This window comes from Anopheles funestus (assembly GCF_943734845.2).
Source record: "Anopheles funestus chromosome X unlocalized genomic scaffold, idAnoFuneDA-416_04 X_unloc_17, whole genome shotgun sequence".
Taxonomy (NCBI): domain Eukaryota; kingdom Metazoa; phylum Arthropoda; class Insecta; order Diptera; family Culicidae; genus Anopheles; species Anopheles funestus.
In genome coordinates this window covers 25,238-33,544 of record NW_026045116.1, presented here as the reverse complement: position 1 = coordinate 33,544, position 8,307 = coordinate 25,238, and the positions used below count along the sequence as shown (strand labels likewise).

At 37.8% G+C, this 8,307-nt stretch overlaps 1 long non-coding RNA gene across 1 annotated transcript in view; it reads right to left on the bottom strand.

The window, feature by feature from the left end:
* Nucleotides 1-882: 882 nt before the first annotated feature.
* The window catches only part of LOC125773000 (uncharacterized), a 32,656-nt gene continuing 25,231 nt past the window's right edge, over nucleotides 883-8,307 (bottom strand). Inside the window, exons 14-18 of the long non-coding RNA XR_007419816.1 lie at nucleotides 5,955-6,517; nucleotides 5,070-5,137; nucleotides 3,594-4,273; nucleotides 2,508-2,982; nucleotides 883-1,468 (exon numbers count right to left, since the gene is read on the bottom strand). This is a non-coding gene — a long non-coding RNA (uncharacterized LOC125773000). The remainder of the gene's footprint in view (nucleotides 1,469-2,507; nucleotides 2,983-3,593; nucleotides 4,274-5,069; nucleotides 5,138-5,954; nucleotides 6,518-8,307) is intronic.

Below are 8,307 nucleotides of genomic sequence, written 5' to 3'. Positions count from 1 at the left end.
ACTTCCAGTTTCCACCAACTTTGACAAAAAACATCAACTTTGACCGAAAACATCAACTTTGGTCGCAATCTTCAAGTTTCCACCAACTTTGACCAAAAACATCAACTTTGACCGAAATCATCATCTTTGGTTGCAAACTTCCAGTTTCCACCAACTTTGACCAAAAACATCTACTTTGACCGAAAACATCATCTTTGGTTGCAAACTTCCAGTTTCCACCAACTTTGACCAAAAACATCAACTTTGACCGAAATCATCATCTTTGGTCGCAAACTTCAAGTTTCCATCAACTTTGACCAAAAACATCAACTTTGACCGTAATCATCATCTTTGGTTGCAAATTTCCAGTTTCCACCAACTTTGACCAAAAACATCTACTTTCACCGAAATTATCAACTTTGACCGAAATCATCATCTTTGGTTGCAAACTTCCAGTTTCCACCAACTTTGACCAAAAACATCTACTTTGACCGAAATCATCATCTTTGGTTGCAAACTTCCAGTTTCCACCAACTTTGAAAAAAAACATTTACTTTGACCGAAAACATCATCTTTGGTTGCAAACTTCCAGTTTCCACCAACTTTGACCAAAAACATCTACTTTGACCGAAAACATCATCTTTGGTTGCAAACTTCCAGTTTCCACCAACTTTGACCAAAAACATCTACTTTTAACGAAATCATCAACTTTGACCGAAATCATCATCTTTGGTCGCAAACTTCCAGTTTCCACCAACTTTGACCAAAAACATCAACTTTGACCGAAATCATCATCTTTGGTCGCAAACTTCAAGTTTCCATCAACTTTGACCAAAAACATAAACTTTGACCGAAATCATCATCTTTGGTTGCAAACCTCGAGTTTCCACCAACTTTGACCAAAAACATCTACTTTGACCGAAAATATCATCTTTGGTCGCAAAACTCGAGTTTCCACCAACTTTGACCAAAAACATCTACTTTGACCGAAATCATCATCTTTGGTTGCAAACTTCCAGTTTCCACCAACTTTGACCAAAAACATCTACTTTGACCGAAAATATCATCTTTGGTCGCAAACCTCGAGTTTCCACCAACTTTGACCAAAAACATCAACTTTGACCGAAATCATCATCTTTGGTTGCAAACTTCCAGTTTCCACCAACTTTGACCAAAAACATCTACTTTGACCGAAAACATCAACTTTGGTCGCAAACCTCGAGTTTCCACCAACTTTGACCAAAAACATCAACTTTGACCGAAATCATCATCTTTGGTTGCAAACTTCCAGTTTCCACCAACTTTGACCAAAAACATCAACTTTGACCAAAAACATCATCTTTGGTTGCAAACTTCCAGTTTCCTCCAACTTTGACCAAAAACATCTACTTTGACCGAAATCATCATCTTTGGTTGCAAACTTAAAGTTTCCACCAACTTTGACCAAAAACATCTACTTTGACCGAAATCATCATCTTTCGTTGAAAACCTCGAGTTTCCACCAACTTTGACCAAAAACATCTACTTTGACCGAAAACATCATCTTTGGTTGCAAACTTCCAGTTTCCACCAACTTTGACCAAAAACATCAACTTTGACCGAAAACATCATCTTTGGTTGCAAACTTCCAGTTTCCACCAACTTTGACCAAAAACATCAACTTTGACCGAAATCATCAACTTTAGTCGCAAACTTCCAGTTTCCACCAACTTTGACCAAAAACATCAACTTTGACCGAAATCATCATCTTTGGTCGCAAACTTCAAGTTTCCACCAACTTTGACCAAAAACATCTACTTTGACCGAAATCATCAACTTTGACCGAAATCATCATCTTTGGTTGCAAACTTCCAGTTTTCACCAACATTGACCAAAAACATCTACTTTGACCGAAATCATCATCTTTGGTTGCAAACCTCGAGTTTCCACCAACTTTGACCAAAAACATCTACTTTGACCGAAAACATCATCTTTGGTCGCAAACTTCCAGTTTCCACCAACTTTGACCAAAAACATCTACTTTGACCGAAATCATCATCTTTGGTTGCAAACTTCCAGTTTCCACCAACTTTGACCAAAAACATCAACTTTGACCAAAAACATCCACTTTGGTCGCAAACTTCCAGTTTCCACCAACTTTGATCATAAACATCTACTTTGACCGAAATCATCATCTTTGGTTGCAAACCTCGAGTTTCCACCAACTTTGACCAAAAACATCTACTTTGACCGAAAACATCATCTTTGGTTGCAAACTTCCAGTTTCCACCAACTTTGACCAAAAAAATCAACTTTGACCGAAAACATCATCTTTGGTTGCAAACTTCCAGTTTCCACCAACTTTGACCAAAAACATCAACTTTGACCGAAAACATCATCTTTGGTTGCAAACTTCCAGTTTCCACCAACTTTGACCAAAAACATCAACTTTGACCGAAATCATCATCTTTGGTCGCAAACTTCAAGTTTCCATTAAATTTGACCAAAAACATAAACTTTGACCGAAATCATCATCTTTGGTTGCAAACTTCCAGTTTCCACCAACTATGACCAAAAACATCAACTTTGACCAAAAACATCATCTTTGGTTGCAAACTTCCAGTTTCCTCCAACTTTGACCAAAAACATCTACTTTGACCGAAATCATCATCTTTGGTTGCAAACTTCCAGTTTCCACCAACTTTGACCAAAAACATAACTTTGACCGAAAACATAAACTTTAGTCGCAAACCTCGAGTTTCCACCAACTTTGACCAAAAACATCAACTTTGACCGAAATCATCATCTTTGGTTGCAAACTTCCAGTTTCCACCAACTTTGACCAAAAACATCTACTTTGACCAAAAACATCAACCTTGGTCGCAAACTTCAAGTTTCTACCAACTTTGACCAAAAACATCTACTTTGACCGAAATCATCATCTTTGGTTGCAAACTTCCAGTTTCCACCAACTTTGACCAAAAACATCAACTTTGACCGAAAACATCAACTTTAGTCGCAAACCTCGAGTTTCCACCAACTTTGACCAAAAACATCTACTTTGACCGAAATCATCATCTTTGGTTGCAAACTTACAGTTTCCACTAACTTTGACCAAAAACATCAACTTTGACCAAAAACATCCACTTTGGTCGCAAACTTCCAGTTTCCACCAACTTTGATCAAAAACATCTACTTTGACCGAAAACATCATCTTTGGTTGCAAACTTCCAGTTTCCACCAACTTTGACCAAAAACATCAACTTTGACCGAAATCATCATCTTTGGTTGCAAACTTAAAGTTTCCACCAACTTTGACCAAAAACATCTACTTTGACCGAAATCATCATCTTTGGTCGCAAACCTCCAGTTTCCACCAACTTTGACCAAAAACATCAACTATGACCGAAATCATCATCTTTGGTTGCAAACGTCCAGTTTCCACCAACTATGACCAAAAACATCAACTTTGACCAAAAACATCATCTTTGGTTGCAAACTTCCAGTTTCCACCAACTTTGACCAAAAACATCTACTTTGACCGAAATCATCATCTTTGGTTGCAAACTTCCAGTTTCCACCAACTTTGACCAAAAACATAACTTTGACCGAAAACATAAACTTTAGTCGCAAACCTCGAGTTTCCACCAACTTTGACCAAAAACATCAACTTTGACCGAAATCATCATCTTTGGTTGCAAACTTCCAGTTTCCACCAACTTTAACCAAAAACATCTACTTTGACCAAAAACATCAACTTTGGTCGCAAACTTCAAGTTTCTACCAACTTTGATAAAAACATCTACTTTGACCGAAATCATCATCTTTGGTTGCAAACTTCCAGTTTCCATCAACTTTGACCAAAAACATCAACTTTGACCGAAATCATCATCTTTGGTTGCAAACTTCCAGTTTCCACCAACTTTGACCAAAAACATCAACTTTGACCGAAATCATCATCTTTGGTTGCAAACTTCCAGTTTCCACCAACTTTGACCAAAAACATCAACTTTGACCAAAAACATCCACTTTGGTCGCAAACTTCCAGTTTCCACCAACTTTGATCAAAAAACATCTACTTTGACCGAAATCATCATCTTTGGTTGCAAACTTCCAGTTTCCACCAACTTAGACCAAAAACATCAACTTTGACCGAAATCATCATCTTTGGTTGCAAACTTAAAGTTTCCACCAACTTTGACCAAAAACATCTACTTTGACCGAAATCATCATCTTTGGTTGCAAACTTCCAGTTTCCACCAACTTTGACCAAAAACATCAACTTTGACCGAAAACATCAACTTTGGTCGCAAACCTCGAGTTTCCACCAACTTTGACCAAAAACATCATTTTTGACCGAAATCATCATCTTTGGTTGCAAACCTCCAGTTTCCACTAACTTTGACCAAAAACATCAACTTTGACCAAAAACATCCACTTTGGTCGCAAACTTCCAGTTTCCACCAACTTTGATCAAAAACATCTACTTTGACCGAAAACATCATCTTTGGTTGCAAACTTCAAGTTTCCACCAACTTTGACCAAAAACATCAACTTTGACCGAAATCATCATCTGTGGTTGCAAACTTAAAGTTTCCACCAACTTTGACCAAAAACATCTACTTTGACCGAAATCATCATCTTTGGTTGCAAACTTCCAGTTTCCACCAACTTTGACCAAAAACATCAACTTTGACCGAAAACATCAACTTTAGTCGCAAACCTCGAGTTTCCACCAACTTCGACCAAAAACATCAACTTTGACCGAAATCATCATCTTTGGTTGCAAACTTCCAGTTTCCACTAACTTTGACCAAAAACATCTACTTTGACCAAACACATCAACTTTGGTCGCAAACTTCAAGTTTCCACCAACTTTGACCAAAAACATCAACTTTGACCGAAATCATCAACTTTGGTTGCAAACTTCAAGTTTCCACCAACTTTGACCAAAAACATCTACTTTGAAAAAAAACATCAACTTTGGTCGCAAACTTCAAGTTTCTACCAACTTTGATAAAATCATCTACTTTGTCCGAAATCATCATCTTTGGTTGCAAACTTCCAGTTTCCACCAACTTTGACCAAAATCATCAACTTTGGTTGCAAACTTCCAGTTTCCACCAACTTTGACCAAAAACATCTACTTTGACCGAAATCATCATCTTTGGTAGCAAACCTCCAGTTTCCACCAACTTTGACCAAAAACATCAACTTTGGCCGAAATCATCATCTTTGGTCGCAAACCTCCAGTTTCCACCAACTTTGACCAAAAACATCAACTTTGACCGAAATCATCATCTTTGCTTGCAAACTTCCAGTTTCCACCGACTTTGACCAAAAACATCTACTTTGACCGAAAAACATCATCTTTGGTCGCAAACTTCTAGTTTCCACCAACTTTGACCAAAAACATCTACTTTGACCGAAATCATCATCTTTGGTTGCAAACTTCCAGGTTCCACCAACTTTGACCAAAAACATCAACTTTGACCGAAATCATCAACTTTGGTCGCAAACTTCAAGTTTCCAAAAACTTTGAGCAAAAACATCTACTTTGACCGAAATCATCAACTTTGGTTCCAAACTTCCAGTTTCCACCAACTTTGACCAAAACCATCTACTTTGACCGAAATCATCATCTTTGGTTGCAAACTTCCAGTTTCCACCAACTTTGACCAAAAACATCTACTTTGACCGAAATCATCATCTTTGGTTGCAAACTTCAAGTTTCCACCAACTTTGACCAAAAACATCTACTTTGACCGAAATCATCATCTTTGGTTGCAAACTTCCAGTTTCCACCAACTTTGACCAAAAACATCAACTTTGACCGAAATCATCATCTTTGGTTGCAAACTTGCAGTTTCAACCAACTTAGACCAAAAACATCTACTTTGACCGAAATCATCATCTTTGGTTGCAAACTTCCAGTTTCCACCAACTTTGATCAAAAATATCTACTTTGACCGAAATCATCATCTTTGGTCGCAAACTTCAAGTTTCCACCAACTTTGACCAAAAACATCAACTTTGACCGAAATCATCATCTTTGGTTGCAAACTTCCAGTTTCCACCAACTTTGACCAAAAACATCAACTTTGACCGAAATCATCAACTTTGACCGAAATCATCATCTTTGGTTGCTAACTTCCAGTTTCCACCAACTTAGACCAAAAACATCTACTTTGACCGAAATCATCATCTTTGGTTGCAAACCTCGAGTTTCCACCAACTTTGACCAAAAACATCTACTTTGACCGAAAACATCATCTTTGGTTGCAAACTTCCAGTTTCCACCAACTTTGACCAAAAACATCAACTTTGACCGAAATCATCATCTTTGGTTGCAAACTTAAAGTTTCCACCAACTTTGACCAAAAACATCAACTTTGACCAAAAACATCATCTTTGGTTGCAAACTTCCAGTTTCCTCCAACTTTGACCAAAAACATCTACCTTGACCGAAATCATCATCTTTGGTTGCAAACTTCCAGTTTCCACCAACTTTGACCAAAAACATCAACTTTGACCGAAAACATCAACTTTAGTCGCAAACCTCGAGTTTCCACCAACTTTGACCAAAAACATCAGCTTTGACCGAAATCATCATCTTTGGCGCAAACTTCAAGTTTCCACCAACTTTGACCAAAAACATCAACTTTGACCGAAATCATCAACTTTGGTCGCAAACTTCCAGTTTCCACCAACTTTTACCAAAAACATCTACTTTGACCGAAAACATCATCTTTGGTTGCAAACTTCCAGTTTCCACCAACTTTGACCAAAAACATCAACTTTGACCAAAATCATCATCTTTGGTTGCAAACTTAAAGTTTCCACCAACTTTGACCAAAAACATCAACTTTGACCAAAAACATCCACTTTGGTCGCAAACTTCCAGTTTCCACCAACTTTGATCAAAAACATCTACTTTGACCGAAATCATCATCTTTGGTTGCAAACTTCCAGGTTCCACCAACTTTGACCAAAAACATCTACTTTGACCGAAAACATCATCTTTGGTTGCAAACTTCCAGTTTCCACCAACTTTGACCAAAAACATCAACTTTGACCGAAATCATCAACTTTGGTTGCAAACTTCATGTTTCCACCAACTTTGACCAAAAACATCTACTTTGAAAAAAAACATCAACTTTGGTCGCAAACTTCAAGTTTCTACCAACTTTGATAAAATCATCTACTTTGACCGAAATCATCATCTTTGGTTGCAAACTTCCAGTTTCCACCAACTTTGACCAAAATCATCAACTTTGGTCGCAAACTTCCAGTTTCCACCAACTTTGACCAAAAACATCTACTTTGACCGAAATCATCATCTTTGGTAGCAAACCTCCAGTTTCCACCAACTTTGACCAAAAACATCAACTTTGGCCGAAATCATCATCTTTGGTCGCAAACCTCCAGTTTCCACCAACTTTGACCAAAAAACATCAACTTTGACCGAAATCATCATCTTTGCTTGCAAACTTCCAGTTTCCACTGACTTTGACCAAAAACATCTACTTTGACCGAAAAACATCATCTTTGGTCGCAAACTTCTAGTTTCACCAACCTTTGACCAAAAACATCTACTTTGACCGAAATCATCATCTTTGGTTGCAAACTTCCAGGTTCCACAACTTTGACCAAAAACATCAACTTTGACCGAAATCATCAACTTTGGTCGCAAACTTCAAGTTTCCAAAAAACTTTGAGCAAAAACATCTACTTTGACCGAAATCATCAACTTTGGTTCCAAACTTCCAGTTTCCACCATCTTTGACCAAAACCATCTACTTTGACCGAAATCATCATCTTGGGTTGCAAACTTCCAGTTTCCACCAACTTTGACCAAAAACATCTACTTTGACCGAAATCATCATCTTTGGTTGCAAACTTCAAGTTTCCACCAACTTTGACCAAAAACATCTACTTTGACCGAAATCATCATCTTTGGTTGCAAACTTCCAGTTTCCACCAACTTTGACCAAAAACATCAACTTTGACCGAATCATCATCTTTGGTTGCAAACTTGCAGTTTCCACCAACTTAGACCAAAAACATCTACTTTGACCGAAATCATCATCTTTGGTTGCAAACTTCCAGTTTCCACCAACTTTGATCAAAAATATCTACTTTGACCGAAATCATCATCTTTGGTCGCAAACTTCAAGTTTCCACCAACTTTGACCAAAAACATCAACTTTGACCGAAATCATCATCTTTGGTTGCAAACTTCCAGTTTCCACCAACTTTGACCAAAAACATCAACTTTGACCGAAATCCATCAACTTTGACCGAAATCATCATCTTTGGTTGCTAACTTCCAGTTTCCACTTTCCACCA